We start from the raw sequence: 24,174 nt of genomic DNA, 5'->3' as shown, positions 1-24,174 counted from the left end.
TTTCAGTTGTTGTTCTTGTAACTAGTGGTGGATTCACAAGTATTTACACTTTTATGCTATTTCAATACAGTGTTGCTACTATTCCAAATGCATGCATGTACATGTGTAACAATTGCAATTGTTGTTCATGCTTTTCTTGTCATTTATGCCGTTTTAGGGTGAGTGTCTTATGCCGCTCAATACATATGCATATATTAACGTTGTTACTCAGTTTCCAATTGCTGCTCGTTAGGTTCTTTGGTTGACTGGTTGGTTGCTTGAGTTGAGCTGCAACATGCAGAAGAAGCCACACAAGTGCAGCTCGCATGCATGCAACCAGCTTTGTTGTAATGTTTGTGTGTCAATGTGGCTTGAACTTAAATCGCTAAAGCTGCGCTGCAACTAAGACAAATGTCACAAAATGCAAACACAAGCTAAACAGGTAGGGAGGCAACTAAATTCGGATGGCACTGAAGTTGAAATACTCAAGGCAAGTGAGCTTTGGAAATCGGAATTGGGTTAGTATTAAATACTTCAATATTTCAACAAGTCTGTTCTCTTGAGAGAGATTGATAGTTGAAGGTGAATAGTAGAGTGAAAGAGTTAGAAAAAATCAACCGAAAAAATCTAGGAATATTTTCCGTAGGATAAATACGAAATATCTTTACTCATTCTCTAAAGGAATTATTAACGAAGTCAGCGTGGAAGAATTGCAACTGAGCGGTAATTCTTTTGAGAGCGACAAATCGATCACAAAACGTGTATCAAATATAGATAGAATAGCACTTTGTTGTTGCTTGCAAAGTTATTTTTTAGAAGATAAAAAGAGAGGATAGCCCAAGTGCAGATCTCTATATAGAATAGTTCGAAGAACATCATATGACTGTCAAGTTTTTGTTTACAAATACGTAACATCTGGGACTCTTCTTCTCCAATACTACAAACTAATTTTAGTTACACGGTTTTGTTTTGTAATTTTCCTTATACATACATTAAACCAAATAGAAAACGACTAAAGTCTTCAATTAAAAACAATTTATAATTTCATAAAGAAAAAAAAAAATAATTCATAAGAAAAAGAGGAACTGCTGAAGCCAGCATGAGTCTAACTTATCTATCTCACTGTTACTTTGAAAACCTTTAATTGAAAAAAAAAAAACTCAAAAAACCCTACGCAACACATTATGCAGGGGTACAAAAAAGCCTAACTTAAATCGCCGCAATAACAAAAGAAAAAAACAAATACGAGAGGCAAATAAACGAAGCGCAGAATCAGCTAGTAAAATGCACTACACGTTAACAGTATATTTTCGAGTTACTTGAATTGAGCCACTCAAGTCATAATGCCGTAGCTTATGAGATCGGCGTGGGTGCGCGTGTGCGCAATTGCCTGCCATAGTAGCACGAGATGGGCTGCTCGTGGGCGATAGGCACGCGCGCTGCACCAATAGCTAATGACACAATTGACGGCAGGCGGCAAGGTAAGCGGCATGGATCTACATTTGTCACCGACTTGCGGCAATTATGGAACTGGCAACGTGTTCTACAGTCAGGCATTTTCTGTTCAGTGTAGCAAATATTTATTTGCCTAGATATAAGATTTGGGAGAATATGAGTTGGTTGCATTTAAGAAATTGAAATAGGGAGTTTGGAATAAAAGAGACTAAAGCTATATCAAGAAAATTTTCTGAAGCTATTTCCTTTAGCCACTTTATTCTGCAGCATGAAACTGGTTCAATTTGGATTTTAACCACGCCTACCTCACATACGAAGGTTATGCTAAAAACTACTAAATATGCTCTAATTCAGTATTGAAAATCAACAGAAAGCTTAAATTTTATGGTAAGGATGGGGTTTTCGCTCCACTAAGATTGGTATAAATAATGGATGATAGGCGTGGTACCGCCCACTTATGGGTCAAAAGCCATATCTCAGGAACTACTTGAGCAATTTTAATGAAATTTGGTTTGTTTCTTGTCATCACAATGCTATATTTTGAAAATGGAAGAAATCGGTTAACAGCCGAGCCTACTTTTCTTATACTGTCATGGATTCCTTGACTTTACTATATACTACTTTTTTAGTGTGACATCGCCTGTCTAAAAATCCCCGAAATCGGTATATAACTTTCAAGCCCCCTATAAAATGTTCTTCTTGACTTGTTTTTTTTTGAAATTTTGGATTCAATGTAAAAAAGCGCCTAATTGTAGGCAACATTTTATATTATTTGAATCATATTAAAGACTTCGAATTCGTAAAAATTATATAATGAATGAATATAGCATGTTTGTCAATATTTTTTTCAGATCAAAAGTATAAACTAAAGAAAGCTTAAAAACTAAAAGTAAAGAAACTTAAACTGTCAACAAAGCCCAATAACCCATAAAAGACACTACTGAAAATCTTGAAATGAATATGCCAGAAATTCCCGCCATAATAGCTTGCAGTTTTCGATAGCACGTGTAACATACACCAGCAAAGCCCGCTTCCATACTTTCTTAAACTTCACCGGATAACCAGCAGCACCAGGCACTCTTATTAGGCGCATGTCGTCGACATGCGAAGAAGCGAAAATATAAAAAAAAAAATATTCAAGCGTCGCACATAAAAGCAGCCGCTAGTTTCCGTTGCATCCCGCCGGGTGTCAATTCGCATTGCAGCAAATAAAAGCAGCTAACTATTGTTGGCACACAGTTTGGCTTTTGAATGTTATTTTGATTTTATTTTTAGAATTGCTTTTTGGGCTGCGACTAACCGCAGCGCTGCTGAATATATATGAATATACTTGAGAAACTGAATGGAGCTCAACTGCAGCAAGAGACTGCAGCTAAGCGCCATAACAATGCCAGTGGGTGTGCGGCGTGCGACTCAATGTATATATGTATGTATGTATTTGTATTGGTTGGTGTGTGCGGGTGCTTGAAAGTCATGCAACCACATAGAGTTTAGAAAATTCTTAATTCATTTTAAGTGCCGCTGAACAATTGCGACTGTGCCACAACATCCTGTGAACTCGCATAAAGTCACACACACGCATACATATGTACATACTTGATGACATTCTCACAACACGTTTTGTGCTCAAACACACGCACGCATTTGTCCGCAATTTATTAAGCTCTTGGAATAGAGCTGTGTTCATTTATTATCCTTTGAGTGCATTTAACTGTGTGGAACATTTTCGGTCGTGTCGTCGCTGACTGTTATCAGTTGTCGTGCGGTTCATTCATTTTAGTTATTTTTCAGATTTTGTTTTTTTTCTCTCTCTCATTTTTGTTTAATGAAAATTCTGCAAAAGTTTGTTAGTTGTGAATTTAGGTCAACTAGTGCTTTAAAGGATATTGGTCATAATCGTCAGTAAGTAGATTAGTGTTACTTTGAAGAGTTTGTTTGCTTTCGTTTTTATATTTCATAAGAATTTTTTTTAATTTTCTGTTCGTTAAAGTGTTTGTTTTTCAAATTTGTGCAGTTTATTGAATGAGAAATAATTTTAAATTGTGTGTGCTCTTTTTCAAGTAAAACAAGGAATGAACGCAGAATAATGTTATAAGAAAGTATTAGTTCAATTAATTAATTTATATATTTTATAAGAAAGCACCTAAGATAGGCTTAAGAGTTTTTGAAAGCTCAAAAAGTTCAGTGAAAGCTCATTGATATCATTCAATTGGAATGTAGACAGAATAATATAAGAACAAATTACTTGATTTTATTATTGATGTGTCGCTTTGATCTAAAGAAGCTTCGAAGATACACTTAAAAGCTTTGGAAAACTCTAAAAGTTCAGGGGAATCTCATTGACGTCATTCAAAAGGAATGCAGACAAAATAATACCAGAACGCATTAGCTGATTTAATTATTGAAGTACCGCTTTTATCTAAGAAAGCTTCGAAGATAGCCTTAAAGCTTTTGAAAGCTCTAAAAGTTCAGAGGAAGCTCATTGAAGACATTTAAAAGTCAATCAATGAACCAAAAATAAATTTTAATGCAAATAGACTTCGTGAATCAGAGTTTTTTTAGCATTTCTACTTTTCCAAAGATTAGTGAGAGCTCCCAAGATAGGCTTAAAAACTTTTGAAAGCTCTAAAAGTTCAGTGGAAGCTCATTGAAGACATTCATAAGTCTTCGTAAATAAGATTTTATGCAGCCCCTCTTATATTCCAAAGAGCTGTGAGAGTAAATGATTATGGAAACGTAGAAAGATTTTCAAAATCAGTGCGACGCTCGGGTTGGAAATTGTGTTGTGTAATGAAATAGGAATTTAAACATGAAATGTAAAGAATGTTCAATGTTAAGAACTTTTCCAACAGCCTGGCTAGACCTCCGCTATTTTACGGATTGATTACAGCTTTCGAAAACCTCTTCGTAGTGACCTTACTTCACAATAACAAATTGAAAATTTGATTCTATGTACATCTTATTAAAATTAATTCAATAATTATAATTATAAATATAGAAACAAATCAAATTAGTCAAATGTGTACAAACAATCACTAACTTCAGTAACTTCAAACTCAGAAGCATAGAACACAGTTGATATTTGATAACAAGACTTTGGAACCAATTACAAATAAAAACAGACAAAAGCAGTTCACGAAAGAGCAAAAATTAAAAGCCAGTCAACGGGGTCAACTGTGAGGAGAAAAGTAGAAATTTCAAAATGAAATTGGTAAAACTACAAAACCAAAACACACAACAGAAAGTTATTGATTGAAATCGGCAGTTAGTTGCAGAAACGGAAAACAATTAAGAAAATTGATTGCCGACGGTGTATAGATGCAATGCAATAACAACAATGCAATGTAGAATTCGGTATCACCATACAATGAATGCAAAAGTAGAAATTTTGCAATTTTCCAAACATTGTATTGAACAATAACAACAACAGTCTTGCCTTAGTTTATAGGAAAAAAAAACAAAACGAACAAATATTGTTATGTAAGTGAGTTTGTATGTATGAGATATTGAAAAAAGTTGTGTGTTTTCGGGAAAATTTACGAAAGCAATGCTTGCCACTGTCAATATATACTTTCCAGCTACACCGCTCACTGCTCACTACACACAGTCCAATACAATGTAGAAGCCATACATACTAAGTCACCCCAAAAGCAAACAAATTGGATTAGACATTTAACCTCACTTTTATGTGTTCGCCTGCATGTCTTTAGTGGACTTGAACATGGATAGGTGGACAGATGACAGGTGCGAAGCTTACCTACACTCTTACACATACATATGTACACATGCAAATATTGTGTTTCCAAGCAAATAAGGAAAATGCTGTGGCATTATGTGCTTCTGAACGATGTAAATGCTATGTAATATGTATATACATAGATACAGATTTACATATATGTAAGTGGGTGCGTGCATAAATGTACTCATTTATATATAAATGCTACAAAACATATCGTCTTTCATTGCATTCTTCACAAGCGTGCCTAATAACCACACCATCTAATGTGGGTACGTGACGTATGCGTAACATTTTATACAAATTGATAGCACAAGGGTGAACGGCAATACATTCTAAGTTAGTTTGTATGAGTTGTACACTAGTTGAAATATCCGATTACATAAAATTGGCTTCTACTTTAGTGCAAGAAAGGGTCAACATTGAGTTCAATAATGATTGATATGCAAATAAATTAGATTTGAAAGACAGAAGCAATGCCAATTTTTAACCCTTGTCAAGAGTAAAACATTCCTAGAACACTGCATTAACAAATATGGACAACAAAAAGTGTCTTTTTCATTTTGAAATTCCATAGAAATCAAGTGTGCTGGACACAGCAGGTGTTATTGAGTTCACAATTCACCAGAAATATAATAAAAATTTCTGCTAACGCTTTGTGTCAAAGAAGCAATTATTTCACAGCAAATATGAGCAATTTTCTTTATGGATATCGAGTACTTTTACATGTTATTTTATTTTATATATATATTTTTTTTTTGAATCCAATCCACAATAATATTATCGAATAGAAGGTCACTAACAGTACTCGCCAATTCTGGTAAATTTTGGTAGCTGTGGTTTATGGTGTCATAAATAAGCCTGCAGCTAATGTTAGTTGTAGAAGATTCTTAAGTTAACCAAAAAAATGGAAAAATTTCGATTACACAGTAAATGTCTTCGAAATTTTAACATTGCCTTCTTAGTATTTCAAACATTCTGTGACCACGCATCAGTGCAAAATTTACCTCCTTGAGTTGCATCCATGAAATATCTCGCTGTACCAAATCTAAACTATATATATTGTATACACGTATATGGAGCTCTAAGCGGAATTCCTGCTTAAATTCATACCACATGCACACTTTAAACGCACATAATCCACTTGTGGCATGCAACAACGCCCCTTTCGAGTACCGAAACTATCCAAGCAATAAATTCATTGATGAATCAAGAAGACCACAAATTGAAATATTTGCTATGCTAGTTGCAGCTTGTAAGTGAAATGGAAGCGGAGGGTTGCAAGCAACTTGGTAATACCAACTAAACCGCACGCACATACACACATTTTAGGCAGTAAAGCCAACCGAGGAGTGCAGAGTTATACATGAAATAAACATGAATGGGTCGGCAATTATATGTACATACATATGTATGTATGTACGAAAATTAGGAGAAGAAAATTAAAAAGAAAATAGATAAATGATACTAAATTAATTATAGAAAATTTTATAAAATTTATTAAAGATATCAATTAATAATTTGAGATTCTTAATAAAAAAAATTATAAAATTCTTAAAAAATTAAAAAATTAAAAATAATTAATTTACAATATTAAGTACCCAGTATTACAAATGTAAAAAATTATATCAAATGAAAATAAAAAAATGTTGAAAATTAAAAACAAGTAAGGATGCGCTAAGTTCGAGTGAAACCGAACATTTTAACATTTCTTAAATTTTTTTGTATACATATGTGGTATAACGTAAACTGAAAGTTTAAAAACTCTGATATACCTAATATGGGAGCTAGTGGAAGTTATGACCTGATATGGAATCCGATTGGTCCGATTTCGGCGATTTTTAAAAGGGAGATGCCACACTATAATTGCAGTATTTGTGCAAAGTTCTGTTCCGATATCTTCACTAGTGCTTACTTTATATATTGTAAAGTAAATGATTCAGATCGACTTCAAAGTTCTGGTATAAGGGCGTAGTTGTGAACAGATTTGGACTAGCTTCATATCATATCATTGGGAAAACCTAAATCCAAAAATCATTAGCAATATTCCAACGAATAATTATTTTGCCTACAGGGTAACCACACTTTAAGAGGACATTTTATACCAACCCATCACACAGCAGCGAGCGACAGAATGATTTGTGCGTTTTAAATTAAGTGACTACGCGTAAGCTTGTGTATGTGGATGAGTGTGCGTAAAAGTCATGCACTTTCGCAGCGACATAATTTAATCCTGACTTTCTGTTGCTATATATACTCGTAATTCAGCATGGCGGACAATATTGGTCTACATGAACTTGTTGCAACGACAGTTTATTGAATGCGCTGTATTGAGAGCTACAGAGTTAAATAAACTTCACTTTGCACCTTTTAACCTCAATATACCACATTGTGTTTGTTGGTGCACCTGGCGTATGGCTACGTACACGTTGATATGTTTATATACGTTTATACCATACAAGAGCAGCGACCGTAAAACACGTTAATCTCTTTCAATCAGTTGCATTTAAGAGAAACGACTTCATTCGATTGTTGTTGGCATACAAATGTTTGTATTTATGGGTAAAGATGGACTTACTTACATATATACATAGGTGTACAAAGAGGTTTGTGGGAATAAGTAATATATAATTATATAATTATATGCGAATTTTTTCGTTTATGATAATATGAAAAATGGTACTTGTTTACTCAACATACCGATATTGAAGAAAATGTATATATATATATATAATAACCATAGTATAAAGCATTTGCAATGAGGAAGCCTTGGCGTATGAGTGACTTCACTGAAGAATAAAATACTGAGCCTTTCTCTATATTGAATACTAGATATAAATTGCATTACTCTAATTGTGGCTCATATATGTTTATTATTCGTTTAAAGAAACCCCTCAACTACTCCGCTCGTGTGATAATCATTACATTTATCTTGTTGTTGTTGTTGTAATATACACATAATAAATATTTATGCGTTTTTTCACAATAGAATTAAATGGGCTATAATATTTAACTACACACTTAAATTTCTGTGCAAGTTCAGCCATTTCATTACTACCCACAAGTCCCCTATGTATCGGTATCGGCCAATGCGCAAGCATGTGTAAATTAGCTATAGCGACAGGCAAAGTCATAAAAATTTGTCATAAAACTAATAACCTTTTGAAGTAACGGTGAAGCGGCGGAAGTGGTTTCCACTTAATGACAAAGTTTGAGTTGAAATATTTGTGGGGTGAAGTTTGCAACTAAAAAAGAACTTAAATATAAAATATTATTGAAAAATATTAGTATTTCAGACGAAGGCCCCATGCCTTACAGTAGAATTGTGAAAATATTAAGTTGGAAATATTCAGTGATTGACTTAAAAAAAAACACAATTTTCAGTTCACATACATATTTTTTTTTCAACTCGCCTGCATGTAGACTACTTTTATCCATTTATATAAAATTTAAAGATAACTTTGAGAGACTCATACCTATTTCTTCCTATAAGTCAGAACACTCAAATTTCATCGAAATCGGTACACAAAACAATTCCGAGGCGTGGGTAATGAGAAAAAATCCCTTTGTCGATAGAAAATGTTTAAAAATTACAATCTAAAATGGATCTTAGACCATATTCAACAGAACCAGTGAAGGTAACGATAATAGATTTCATCGTAGGTAAGCGAAGCATGTTCGAAATCGACTATCAGGATTACAATACTTTCAATGGGTTAAGGGTTTTTCGATAAGAGCTCTACAAATGTTTATTGTTTATGAGTTTAGTCTGCTACAGTATCCTGAACGAAGTTGTTCTTCAAATACGCCATTCACGGGGAGGGAGTCAATGAAGGTGTTAACAGCTCCTCTGTGAATGGCGTTCAGTGCTTGTCTATAGTTAATCGTAGTCTTTTAGGTCGTCGACGTATTTCGGGAAGGTACTCTTGATGGCTCTGGGAGACGGCTCGGCTACCAGCAGGTTACTGCAGGGATGATTTCTGCGAAAGCATCCCAACTGAAACTGCTTGGTAAGCTTTACGTAATTCTCCTTGACAGGTAGCATCCGGGCCTCATTGTGAAGGTGTTCGACCGGAGACACCAAGAGGCAACCTGCGGCTGTCCGAAGGGCGGTATTTTGGCAAATCTGAAGCTTCCCCATCTGCGCCCTACTGCATCCAGGCGACCATATTGGGGTGATGTAGTTTAGGACCGGCCGGCCGATTGCCTGGTAAGTTGCCAATAACGTTTTCTTGTCTTTACCCCAAGTGAGAAAGGTCTAGGAGGTAGCCGTTTACTTTCGAACACATGTCAACGATTCCATTGGCCGACGTCAATATCGTACAATCATCAGCTTAAGAGGTAACGTAAGTTCTAGTCTAAAAATATTCGGTTATCATTGAGCGCTAGCGATTTCCATTCACAGTAACCTGTCAGTCTTGTTCCTAACGGAAGAAGTGCGGCCGCCGGCCCATAAACCGCACCAAACCGTAATTTTTTCGGGATACAATGGTAACGTGTGAATAGCTGCCTGACCAATAACGCATATTTTGCATAAATAAAATAAATTACATTATAAATTGGACGTAGCGCTCTTAAAGTTGAGGCCACTGCCTCCGAATTTCGGTAGTAAATTTTAATAATTTCGACTTATTCTTGGATCGTACATCTTTCCATTAAGAAATGACAAACCTAACTAAAGAGAAATGTCAAAAGAGCGAGGAAAAATATGGCGTCGTTTGCTATCCCGATCAGTCTACTTTTGTATCGTCCTTATTAACTAATTACCAAATATTTAATCAACACTAGTTACATACTTAATTAGCTTAAGCCTTATATTATTATATTGCGAAATCATATTACAATTCGGTGGCGTCTTTAAGGAAAGTTGCCTCGCTTGTTATTTTAGAAGTTAATAATCAACTTTGAAAGTGCCGAAATCACTGCTTCTCTTCAATATATATTGGCAATGTGTTAGTAATTATACCAGAGGTAGCTTATGTGTATATGTATGCGCCTGCCTAATGATTTCTAACTAAAATATTTGTGAACATTTGCGATTTATGAAAAATCAATAACAGGCTGCTCTAATACTTACACTAACATATACATATGCACATAAATACAAACACACAGCAGTGAGTGCCTTCCCACTTCAACCGATGAATATGCAACAACCGCTTTGCTTCGCCTATATGTATATTGCCACAACTGGTGTTGGCGAATGAAAAAGGTATATTGTTATACAGCCTTACTCGCACAACTAAAGAAACCCTTATATAACAATAAGCAACACATATTACATACATATAAACACAGAACGAAGGGAAGTATCAGGCCGAAACTTTAAGTGGCAACAACGTGTAGTAATCGTGCAACATAAATTAGCCGAAAATGTGCAAACTAAGCAAATGTGAAAATGTACCGTTAGTATGTGACTGTATGTGTGTGGAACTTTGCCTATTCGCAGGAGTCTGCCAAAAATATATATACGAGTATATAAATATATTTGCTGCAAGGAATAAAATAAGAAAACATATTTTATAACGTTACGCCGATAAAGGTGCTTGGCGGTGGAGTTGGAGAAGGCGAAGAATAATGGCAATAGAAACGATACGTTTGGCAATTTTAGTGTCTCAAGCAGAAGGTTGATGAGGGAGAAGTGATATTTTTTGTTCGTTTGACCTAAAATTGCAATATTTGAAATATGATAAGCGCTGAAGCAGGCCTTTTAATGGCCAAGTGATATATGGGTATGGTTGAAAGTATAGTAGTTTTGCTTTTTAATAGCTTAAAGCGAAGTTACCAGTCACGAACTACTTACGAAAGCAGCTAATGGGTAAATATTTAATAAGCAAACATACACATATTTCGTATATTTATAAGCAACGAAAAGGGTTAATGAGTTCGAAAAACGGAACATTAGTTATATATGTAGCGGTCATAGTCAATAAAATCAAAATAGAAACAATATAGTGGTTATATGTGAGCGAATTATGCATCTATTTTGGAGAACTGTTGAGAATTTCAAAAAAAAAATTGAACAAGTAAGGAAAGGCTAAGTTCGGGTGCAACCGAACATTTTATACTCTCGTAATTTATTGATGTAATTTTATAAAGACAACACAATTCGACCCATATATAGTATATATATAGTTCAATAGAATAACGAAAATCATCATAAATAGTATATGGGGACTGAGGTAATTCCTAAACCGATTTCACTCGTTTTCACCACCAAGATACAACGTATCGAAGACTACACGCTCACTTAATTTAATATAACTTATAATTAGGTATATGGGATCTGGGGGAAGTTATGACCCGATTTTTACCATTTCAGGTGCAGAGAGATAAGTAAAAATTCAGAGGGAATGAATTACATTAAAATATCAGAGGGATTTACCTATATTTTCGGTGAAAAATTACCCATAGGCACTGAGTTCTTCATATTCGATATCAGGGGCCTTGAAAAGTCTTGGACCGATTTTGACAATTTTTCCACAAGTGATTTGTGTAAAATGTATTTGTGTAAAGTTTTATTCCGCTATCTTCATTTGTTCCTAATGTATATATATATGTATTATAAAGTGAACGAATCAAAAGAATTCAAAATTGAGTTATATGGGAAGTAGACGTAGTTGTGAACCGATTTCGTCCATATTCCACCCGTGTCATCAGGGTGTCAAGAAAGCCCATTTTCCATTTTGTAAAAAAATCTCAGTGCAACTTCCTTCTGCCATTTCTTATGTAAAATTTGGTGTTTCTGACGTTTTTCGTTATTGAGTTAACGTTTTTTTAGTCATTTTCAACCTAACCTTTGTATGGGAGGTGGAGGTGGTTATTATCCGATTTCTTTCATTTTTGGACTGTATAAGGAAATGGCTAAAATAAACGACTGCAGAAAGTTTGGTTTATATAGCTTTATTGGTCTGCGAGTTATATACAAAAAACCTATTTGGGGGCGGGGTAACACCCACTTTCCAAAAACAATTGCATCCAAATGTGCCCCTCCCTAATGGGATCCTATGTTCCAAATTTCATTTTAACTGTATTTATGGCTTAGTTATGACACTGTATGGGTTTTCAGTTTCCGCCATTTTGTGGCCTGCCGCGTGGCAGTGGACCGATTTTGCCCATTTTCGAAAGCAACCTCCTCAGGGTGCCAAGGAACATGTGTTCCAAGTTTCATTAAGATATCTTAATTTTTACTAAAGTTATCGCTTGCACGGACAGACGGACGGACAGATATCCGGATTTCAAATCCACTCGCCATCCTGATCATATATATATATATAACCCCATATCTAACTCTTATATTTCTTGCTGACACAAACAACCGTTATGTGAACAAAACTATAATACTCTGTGCAACAGGTTGCGAGAGTATAAAAAACCAATTTGTGGGCGGGGCCACGCCCAATCCCCCAAAAAAAATTACACCCAAATATGCCCCTTCCTATGCGATCCTTTATTCCAAATTTTACTTTATTAACTTCATTTATGGCTTAGTGGGCATTTTGTGGGCATGGCAATGGTCCGATTTCGCCAACAACTGGTATAAAGCAACAGAATTTTGATATCAACAGCTTATTCTACTTTAATGGAATTTCACCCTTCCTTTTATTGAATTCAACTGCACTACTATTTTATTGGCCTAAATAGTTGTTTTTTTCCGGAAGAGAGCAAGGCTTTCTGCAAGAATCGCAATTTCTTTTTTTTTTATTATATATTAAGCTTAACATTGTAGTCTTTTTCAGTACTTAAATTATTTATTTATCATTCAGAAAATATTTTTTTATCACTCAGGCCAAAAATTAAGTTTTAAAATTCGAGAAAGCAACACCAACAGCTTTATTCGGCAGAAATTTGCTAACTAATAGTAATTCTTAAAGAGAAAACAGCTAATTGAATTATGCATCAAAAGAGTTTCCACGAAATATCTACAAAATGAAGGCATCAAATTTCACATATCTTGCCATGGAAACCATATTTAATTGCGAGATTACTGTGAAACCACAGACTAAATTTTCACGCGCGTAAATTACCGTTACACCTGCCACGCATGTTTGTAACGGCAAAGCAAATGCATTAGAAGCTCTTGCTTAATTAATAGACATGCAGATGTCAAGTAAGTTCTTAGATTACAAATGCATGTGTGGCGTCCAGAATAGATACATAATTAGACATACATACATATATTGGCGAAATTCGGGGTATTATGTTCATTAATTAAGCAATGTCAGTCATTTTCTCGTTTGTGACAGCCTGAGTTCTCAGAATATTTAGATTTTTTAAGAGACAATAATTTATATTAAGTACTCATTACCAATAGCTAATACTGTTTTCATATAGGAGCTAATTGATCAATTAACCCGCCTTTGCTCGATTAAACGCACTTTACCCAAAAAAAATATCTACACAAAGTTTTAATTGAATTTTAATTTTCAACGACAAAGGAGTTACCGGCGTTGTGAAGGACAAAAACTGGTTTCTCAATCAAAATTTTAATTGATCAATTAATTTGGCTGTGTGAAAAGGCTATAAGAAAGCGAGTGACACCCAAACTCCCCCAAAAAAACCCACTCAAAATTACTACAACTGCAATGCAACAATAACTGGTTTTATGGTTTCACAACCCACGCGCCAAACTTAATATAACAGTACCACAAGGTAAGCATAACGGTGTGCATAAAGTTTTAAATACACAACAGAAAATTGAAGTAAAAGTTGTTGAAGTTTGCGTCTACAAAACGGTATGACGAGTGACAAAAACTGCCGACGTCGAAGTTGGAGTAGCAGCAGCAAATGTAATGTTTTACCGAAAGTTATACGATTCGTGTTGAAACAACCGTAAAAGTTGTTTCCAACACTATTGTTGTTGTCGGTCTGATTCGCATATATGTATGTATATGTAAACCGTTATGGCTGATGCTGATTTTGCTGTTACATTGCCGGTGGCTATGGCCACTGCCGCTACTTATAACTCAATTTCGTTTTATAATCTCACCGTCTTGAAGTTGGCTCTGGTGCTGGCAAACAAATTAAAGACTTTTGCCGACTTGTAAGAACTTTGTGCTGCAACAACAAGAAAGTTGTATGCTGTGAAGCAAAAGAAACATTGTTGCTGGTTGATGTAATGCAGTTGAGAGGTTAGCTTGAAGAACCAGTGAGTTTGTGGTAAACAAAATTATTTCCATACTAGATCGCTTCTGCTTTTGTACAACCGTTAGTTGGAAAGCTTTTACTTAGCTTTGAAACATGGAGTTCCAAAGAGCTTTTATAATTTCCCAGATAATAGTTTTTCTAAAGGTTCTCTCCATACAAATTGCTTAATATTAGAACTCTAGACTTGACAAAAAGCTTTTAACACCGACCTTTTTAGAGAAAGTTCAAAAGGTTGAAATAAAAAAAAAAATTAATTGAACTAATGCGTATAACTATTTATTATTGTTTTTGTAACATATGTATGTATAGTATAGTAAACGAACCACAAAGCTTTTCAATTATGTGTATACATTTATGGTAAACAAAATTATTTCCATACTAGATCGCTTCTGCTTTTGTATAACCGTTAGTTGGAAAGCTTTTACTTAGCTTTGAAACATGGAGTTCCAAAGAGCTTTTATAATTTTTCATCACTCCTAGATAATAGTTTTTCTAAAGGTTCTGTAGTGTAGTGTAGTATAAAAGTGTGTTTAACAGGAGACCTCATCGCTCGACGAAAAGCTCTTAACACTGAGCTTTTTAGAGAAAGTTCAAAAGGTTGAAATAAAAAAAAAAAATAATTGAACTAATGCTTGTAATTATTTATTATTGTTTTTGTAACATACTTATGTATAGTATAGTAAACGATCCACAAAGCTTTTCAATTTTGTGTATACATTTATGGTAAACAAAATTATTTCCATACTATATCGCTTCTGCTTTTGTATAACCGTTAGTTGGAAAGCTTTTACTTAGCTGTGAAACATGGAGTTCCAAAGAGCTTTTATAATTTTTCATCACTCCTAGATAATAGTTTTTCTAAAGGTTCTGTAGTGTAGTGTAGTGTAGTGTAGTATAAAAGTGTGTTTAATAGGAGACCTCATCACTCGGAGAAAAGCTTTTAACACTGAGCTTTTTGGATCTTGGAAATTTTAAAAGTTCAAAAGGTCGAAATTAGAAATAAACTTAACTTAACTAATGCTTGTAACTATTTATTATTGTTTTTGTAACATATGTATAGTATAGTAAACGATCCACAAAGCTTTTAAATTTTGTGTAAACATTACCTATACTCGCCTATCAAACTAGCCTCGTAGCATGGCAGACTGTACCGTACACGAAACATATACATATATAAATACTTGAAAAAGAAACATATTTTTTACACCTTTGGTTCACTTCCCCCTTCTCCAAGCTGTTAAAAGTATTATTAAACAGCTAGAAGTTGCATTGTATTTATTTTATAGCTATATTGTTTGTATGTATGTATTTGCGTGTGTACAGCATGTGGAAATGACAGCTGCAATGAGTGACTCAGCGACCTATGCAAGTTTGTTTCATTTCAAGCTTGAGTCATTTGGCTTTCTTACTCTTCCGTTGTAACTAACTATTGTACTAGTATAAGAAGTGCTCAAAGGCGGCGCATAAATGTAATAATGAAAGTTCTTTAGAGCTCTTAAGCAAGACTAATCAGTAATCTTTGGAAAGTGTTGTTGGCAATGCGCAGAAAAAGCGAAAGACGCGATTATATATGAGTTTTGCCAAAGGATGATTACCATGTTTTATGTTTATAATATGCTGTACTTGAGAGGTAAGGGCAAGGAAAATGTCATTTGGAATTTTATGAAGAAAATATTACGGGAAAATATAAAATCACGAGATAATTAATATTTAACTTAGCACTGTCTAGAAATATTAAATCATGTTATTTATATAATTCTTCTTTTCTTGCTCTTCTTTTGTGATATCCCTATATTAATTGAGGAATTTTACTCTTTTCAAATTATAGAAATTCTACTTACTCTAGATAAGTTCATGAAAGAGCACTGTTCACAGAATTTACATATATAAAATCAAGACGTACCTAAAAGTACAGAAAAAAAATTTATTATTAAAATTATTGCAGATTAATTTACTAAAATCTAAAAAAATTCTACAAAAATTATAAAATTAATGCTTAATTATAAGAAAAATATTTCTAGAAATAGTCTAGACGATGATATGATAAAAGTTAATAATTTTAAGAATGCACAGGGGAAGAATATTGAACTCTTCTTTTTTATGCCATTACTCATAATATAGTAAAGAGAATTTTGCTTCCAACCATAAAGACCTTTATAGCCTTTTCGCACCAGAGCTAACTGATCAATTAACAGGCCTTTGTTTGATTTAAGCGGTGATTTAGATCGATTTACCATACAAAATAAAAATCTCATTTTTCTACATTGGTTTTTAATCGAGTGGAAAATGAAATACAACATAGCCTTTTCGCACAGGAGCTAATTAATCAATTAACAATTAAATTTAATCTAATTTTTTGATCGAATTTTAATCGTGTTGAAAATGAAATACAACTCTAGGAGTTGCCTGTATTTTTTAATAAATTAGCATAAATACTACTAAGGGTAGATTTCGCTGCTGAAAATAATGGATGTGATTATTGAGAAAATAGCAATCAGCTGTTGAAACTTACCAGCTTATTGTGAAAAACAAAAACAATAATGTATAACAGTTGATCGATTATCGGGTAGCCGACAATGCGAAGGGCAAAAACTGGGTTCTCAATTAAAAAATTAATTGTTCAACTAAGTTGGCTTTGCAAAAGGGGTGTGACTATCTTCAGAGAGGTTAAAACACTTCTGTGGACTGTCCTTTTAAAGACCTTTACTTTTTCCAAATATTTGAGTTTGTTTCCATTGAAAATCATTATTGTGGACTGTTCAATTTGATGGCTAGAGAGATATTACTATAGAAACAATTATGATGATCAATGTCCTTCGCATAACAATTATCACTTATCCATCTGTACATCATTAGATCTTCGATAGAAAAAATCTTTGTTTCAAATACTTTAACAAGAAATTATAGAGAATGGCAAATCGAACAAACAACTGCTATAAAGCAAAGTAGATTGGTATAAAGCAACAGAAATAAATAGCAAGCGCTCATTTTACTTTAATGGGGTCTCTAACATTTTTATTGAATTCAACTGGACAATTCAACTTTTGTTACCTTAAAATGTTTTTTTTTTTTTGAAAATTTGTTTTCATTATTTTTGTAGCCAATATTTAGATTTTAGTCTATAACAGTAGTTAACTTATATATTCACTCACGCCAAAAATCAAATCTTCTATGGTTCAAATTACGATTTACCAACTCTCTTAAAGTCTGAAAATTTCAACGTTCATCAATCAACGAGTATATGTCATAGCAATTATGGATTCATTTCCGGAATATTCTTCACACAGAATGAAAAATTTTACTTTCCAGCTTAGGTAATATTTTTGAAAGCTAGATAGAGGACCATTATTACCGCCATATAAAAGCAAAGAAATGAGAAAAAAAACTATTAGTCTCTACTTCCACTGCCTGGTTCTCTTATTCTCATGGTCGTACATAACGTTCATGGAGTTGTTTTTAAGCGATGTTCTTTCCATTTATCGCATGTAATCTACATGACCGCCAAAGTGAATTTGCCACAAGCAATGCCACCAGTGTTGCATGCAACAGTCGACAACCAAATGCTGCATGCGCAGAAAAACAATTATAAACTGTCATGTGATTGTAGGCAAAATTCCATATGCGTTTGTAATTAAAATCTTTCAAAAAGGAAAAAATTACACTGCAATGAAAGATAACAGAAAGAAAGGGGAAGAAATCACGAAAAATTGCTACAGCAATAAACTACATTCATATACATATAGTATGAATATGTCTGTATGCCTAAGCGCAATGCAAATGCTCAAGGATTCGTTCACTAGATTTATAGAGTGTTAGAAGTGGCTACGACGCTCGCACGCCTATAAGTATGCAACGCGGAAGGACAAGAGCGCTAACAGCGTATGCAGGTCGGTCGACAGCAGCTGGCTAGGCAGCGCCAGCGCACAAATAGAAATGGTGAAGACTGCATGCGTTGAAAAAACGGAAACTGAAACGAACAGTCAACGTTGGCATTCAGTCTTGCGCTTTTGCATTCAGGAATTGCATTTAGGTTATTTAATGAGTGGCATTTGCTTTTAGTTTTGCATTTTTCTCGCAACACTCGCTACTCGTACTAACTTGGCGTTTAGTGTTTCTTTTATGCATTTCTGTGGCTGAGTAGTGCTTACGCCTAGTGAATAGGCAGTAAGTGTTGTGTGATTTTAGTCGTTTAGTTATTGTTTCTTAACATGAATGTCTAAGTGGTTTGGTAAACACGTTCTTTCTGCGCTAAATTGTTTTTGAAGTGTTGCATATGAATGTACTTGGCGATTTTTTAGATGTTGTAGTCACTAGAAGTTTTGAAGTGTGTAGAGAATATAACCTGAAGATTCTACTTCTTGAAAATCATATATAGAAATATGAATCATAGAAAGTAATCGAGTATACCTCCAAAGTAATACGGGCACTGAAGAAGAAGGCTGTTGTAGAGGGATATCCCCTACAATAAAAGGAATAAACATTGGCTTTCCTAGCAATGTTTTTAAAGACGAAACCCATAAGCAATATTCGGTTGTCCAATGTAGCAGTTTTTATATCTGAGATAGCTACCAATATATTAATAATTTTCGTTAGAAACTAAGGTTCGTCAAACTCAAAAGTATATAAAATCCTTTTCTGAGGCTTATTATAGGGTTTTCTGGATTTGTTTGATATACTTTTCGATTATTTGGAAACAATTAATCTCAACATCAAGCTATAAAAGCGTTGATCGACCATTAACAGCCACCCCTTACAAATTAGCATACTTTGAGGCGCTTAAGCTTAGAAAAGAAAAAATATCCTTCATATTGATATGAAAACCATTTTTCGTTTCACTTTGTAGTCGTTTCAGCATTTAGTCTCGACATAAAAATATAAACTAAATCCCATGCCACATATAACACTATAGCGTAGTTGCAAGGAGGCAACTCTAAACTGCCAAGCTTCGTCGCACCGTTTTGCGCACGTTTAAATGGCAGCGCTACCGTTTTGAAGCATATCTGTAACGCCGGAAAATTTTTGCTGATTGCGACACATCAGATAAAAGTCTAGAGTGTTACTACAGAGCAGGAGATGCGAGAAATTTCTAAAAAAAAAACAATCCGAAAAATTTAAGTCGCAAAAATTTGCTTGAAACAACACTAAAGCGTTGATCACGTCTATCGGCAGCTGCTATTTTTCAAACAAGCTGCGCACATTGTTGTCGAGTTAGCGTAGGTATCAGCTAGTTGCATGTTGTACAAACGGCATTTTTTACTGTAGTCTACATTTCAGCGCAACATTACATGTATTGTCGTCGTCGTGTCGTGATTGTGAAGTGGTGCCATGCATTCCATAGAAAAAAAGGAAGACAACTGAAAACAAAAAACACATAAACAACCGTAACATGCGCACTATTGTAGACGCTTACACCAAATGGCTAAAAAGTATTGTCTGCTTTTAGGCGTTACATGTCGGCCACTCTATTGCTCGTTTTCACAGCAACTCCTGCAACAATGTACATTCTTTTCGCGCTTGCTACGAGTTCAATGCACTCGATTTTAAAAAGTTTTTGTTTCATGTCGTTGCACTTATTGTAGTGCACTTTTAGGCGCTGCAAATATCTTTGCATTAGCGTGTTGTAATTTAGTTTATTTTTTTATTTTTTTGTGCTATGACAGTTGCTATTAAAAGTTTACAATGCCTTCAATACAGAGTTTTTGCTTGTAATCACTGCACTTTCGCTAAATCTTCTTGAATAAGTGTGATGGCAGCGCAGTTTATGTGAGATGACACAATGCTATCCGGCATGGACATTTTATATAACTTTTTGATACATGTCAGCCTGCAGTCATGTACAGCGAATTCACACACAGTGAGACAATGTAATGTAGAAAGTTTTATGGCGCTTTCATGCTCGATGTTGATGGTCAAAAGCAGCTGTCGTTGTGGCGCGCCACGCACATATGTAGGCAACAATTAATTGATTTAAAAATTAAATACGATTATTTTTGTCGCTTGTGGTTAAAAATGTTAAAAAATATGTTGAAATAGTTAATATTTTACGCATTTTAGCGAATTTTCATAAACTATTTACTTTTAAAATTTTATTTGCATACTTTTAGGCTATGAGCACTTCTGAAAATTAATCAAAATTTCTATCAGAGCTGTTTCACCTAATTTTGAATAATTTAATATCATTAATTTCAGTATTGCCGCGTTATTTTATTTTTTGTTGGCCTACTTTTTGGATGCATACATTTCGGAGTGGAAACTACGGATTTAAGGTTTTTCTTAAAGTATATCAATATTTGTTGAACAAAATAGTGTGAAGCTATTTTTTTAGTTAAAATTCAGATTTAAAAACAAAAACTCCTAAATATATGCAATTAATGTCCAATTTTGCATACTTTATAAGCGTTTCTAAAAACTGATCGAATTGTCTCTACAGTTTCCACTTAATTTTAAATCACTTAATCGCATTAATTTTAATATTTCTGCAAGCTTATTTCTTGTTAATCGCATTAATTTTAGTATTGCTGCATGATTATTTTGCCTACTTTTAGGGTGCTGCCTAACATACATACTTAGACTCTACGGATTTGTGGTTTTTCTTAAATTTTTCTTAATGTGTATCAATATGTCATGAACAAATCAGTGTGAAGCTAATCTTTTAGGTTAAAATCCTAAAAATATGCAATTAATGTCCGATTTTGCATTCTTTTAAGATGTAAGCGTTTCTAAAAACTGATCGAACTGTCTCTACTGTTTCCAACTAATTTTTAATAATTTAATCGCATTAATTTTAGTATTGCTGCATGGTTATTTTTTGTTTGCTTACATTTAAGGTGCTGCTTAGCATACGTTTAGGAGTGGACACTAAGGATTTGAGATTATTCTTAAAGTATATCAATATTTATTTTACAAATCAGGGTTAAGCAAATTTTTTTAAGTAAAAATCTGATTTAAAACATAAACAAAAAACCCAAAAAATATGCTATGAATCTCGTTCGTTACAGCACAGAAAACAAGCAGAGTAAACTAATAACATTGTAAACGAATATTTACAAATTCTTGTAAGTAAAAAAAGTAATAAAAACAAAAACATAACATAAGCAACCGGTCAAAAGAGCGTGTGGAAATACAAAAGCGCATAACAAAGATAAACAATGTACCGGAGAGCGGGAACATATGAACACATAAGAAACAAATGGAAAAGTTTTCTGCCAGCGCCCAAAGGCTTAAGAACAAAAATACAATTCCATAAAAAAACGGAGCAGTGAAATAAAATCAAATGAAATAAGCTGGAAAACGAAATTGAAAGAAAAATTCGAAACAGCAAAATGCTCGTAGCCGGTACTTTGTGTAGAAAAATAAAAATAAAAACAACAAAAACAAAACAAGTAAAGTTCAGTTATTTATATACATGCATGCAGCACAAATATTTGTTTGGCCCTGGAGACCACTCGAGCCGGGCACGACACGACACAGGCATGCACAGAGCGTCGTCTACTAATACGCTTACATAAGAGCTGGCATAACCGTAGTATCTGTGTGCGTGTGCGCGTGCAAGGATTTAAAGCTTCTTGTAATTTTGCGCAATAGTCCGTCTGATCCGTGCGTAGTGTGGTCGACCCCAAAGGGATTTGCGGCACAAACATAACAACTTGAAGCCTAATTCCTTTAGCATTTGTTTATGCATACATATACATATAGATATGCATAAATATATATTTTTGTCTACAACTGTAGCACTTTTGCATTGACAAATACGAAAAATATGCGAATGTTGGGGCAAAAAATTATCAAGCTAAATAAATAAATTAAAGCCGAGATTTAGTCAAGCAAAACAAAAATGATTGCACACATTTTTGGATGGATCAGCAGAGAGGTGTGGGATGAAGAAAATAAAGTATAGTGGTTTTAATAGAATATAAATTATATTGAGAGCAGAGAGAAAAAAAAACTCAAATAATATAAAATAATATTTAAAACTTGTTTTATTTTTTTAATTTTATAATTTAAAAAATATTAATATATTTAATACTTGTAATCGAATTTCATATTATGTGAATAAAAATAAGATCATAATTATATATAAAATGTGAGGTGAGCGACTTTTATGTCATATGCCTAAATGTAGGCAACAATTAAAATATTTTTTAATAATAAAAATTATTTGAGTAAAAAAATATATACTCAAAGACGCATGAGAGGATATTATATTCAGAGATGCATCTGAAGTATTTAACTAAGCAACAATTAAAGAAGTTATAGCCGTTTCACACATCCAAATTAAATGATCAATTAAAATTTTGCTTGGGAAACAAGGTTTTGCCCTTCACACTGCCAGCTACTCGATAATCGATCAGCTATTACACATTTTTGTTTTTGTTTTTCATAAGAAGTATTTTTATACTCTCGCAACAAAAGTTGCTAAAGAGAGCATTATAGTTTTGTTCACATAACGGTTGTTTGTAACACCTAAAACTAAAAGAGTTAGATATAGAGTCATATATACCAAAGTGATCAGGGTGACGAGTAGATTTGAAATCCGGATGTCCGGATGTCCGTCCGTCTGTCCGTCTGTGCAACCTGTAACTTGAGTAAAAATTAAGATATCTTGACGAAACTTGGCACAAATATTCCTTGGCACCATGAGAAGATCAAGTTCGACAATGGGCAGAATCGGACCATTGCCACGTCCACAAAATGGCGAAAACCAAAAACACATAAAATTTGGAATAAAGGATCGCACTAGGAAGGGGCATATTTGGATGTAATATTTTTGGGGAAGTGGGCGTGACCCCGCCCACAAATCGGTTATTTGTATTTAACTCGCAAACTAACGAAGCTATATAAACCAAACTTTCTGCAGTCGGTTCTCTTACATACCCCACCGCACACCAAGAAAATAGTTGAAATCAGATAATAACCACGTCCACCTCCCATACAAAGGTTAGGTTGAAAATTACTAAAAGTGGGTTAACTAACTAACGAAAAACGTCAGCAACACTAAATTTTGCAGAAGAAATAGCAGAAGAGAGCTATACTCAGATTTTTTTTACAAAATGGAAAATGGGCGTGGCATCGCCCACTTATGGGTCAAAAACCATATCTCAGGAACTACTCGACCGATTCGAATGAAATTTGGTGTATAATATTTTCTTGACACCCTGATAACACGGACAAAAAATTCACAACTACTACTACTTTCCTTATAACTCAATTTTGAAATCCATCTTATTCCTTCACTTTATAATGTAAACATAAGGAACCAATGAAGATAACGGAATAAAACTTTACACAATTAGTGCATATCATCTCTGGCTTCACTTGTGAAAAAATTGTCGAAAACGGACCATAATTTTTCAAGGTCCCAGATATCGAACATGTTGAACTCAGCGCCTAAGGATAAATTTTAACCGAAAATATGGATAAATCTCTCAGATATCTCAATTTAATTCAGAGGAAATTGTTTTCTTCTAATAGTGTGTCTCTGTTCCAAAAATTAAAATCGGGTCATAACGTTTCCATATACCTCATTGTAGGTTTTTCAAAAATACGGTGAGCTTTATTCCGCATATATGTATTGGTTAAATTTCTTCAACAAATTGCGAGAGTATAAAATGTTCGGTTGCACCCGAACTTAGCCTTTCCTTACTTGTTTTTATTTATTTCGTGTAGCGTGAACAACAACTCGCAGACGAAGAACGTACATATACAAATAGGGTCTTTTTCGCAGATTTGCATTTTATTTTCAAGTCGATTAAAATTCAATAAAAAATTAGTGTAGAAAAATGAAATTTTTATTTTGTGTGGTAAATCGATCTAAATCAGAGTTTTAATCGAGAAAAGGTCGATTAATTTATTAATCA

At 34.0% G+C, this 24,174-nt stretch overlaps 1 protein-coding gene across 4 annotated transcripts in view; it reads right to left on the bottom strand.

Moving 5' to 3' along the window:
* The window catches only part of LOC105216624 (poly(U)-binding-splicing factor PUF60), a 337,933-nt gene that overhangs the window by 81,469 nt on the left and 232,290 nt on the right, over window positions 1-24,174 (bottom strand). The window lies entirely within an intron of this gene.

Source organism: Zeugodacus cucurbitae, chromosome 2 (assembly GCF_028554725.1).
Source record: "Zeugodacus cucurbitae isolate PBARC_wt_2022May chromosome 2, idZeuCucr1.2, whole genome shotgun sequence".
Taxonomy (NCBI): Eukaryota; Metazoa; Arthropoda; class Insecta; order Diptera; family Tephritidae; genus Zeugodacus; species Zeugodacus cucurbitae.
The sequence above is the reverse complement of the archived record's forward strand: the minus strand, read 5'-3'. Positions and strand labels throughout refer to the sequence as shown.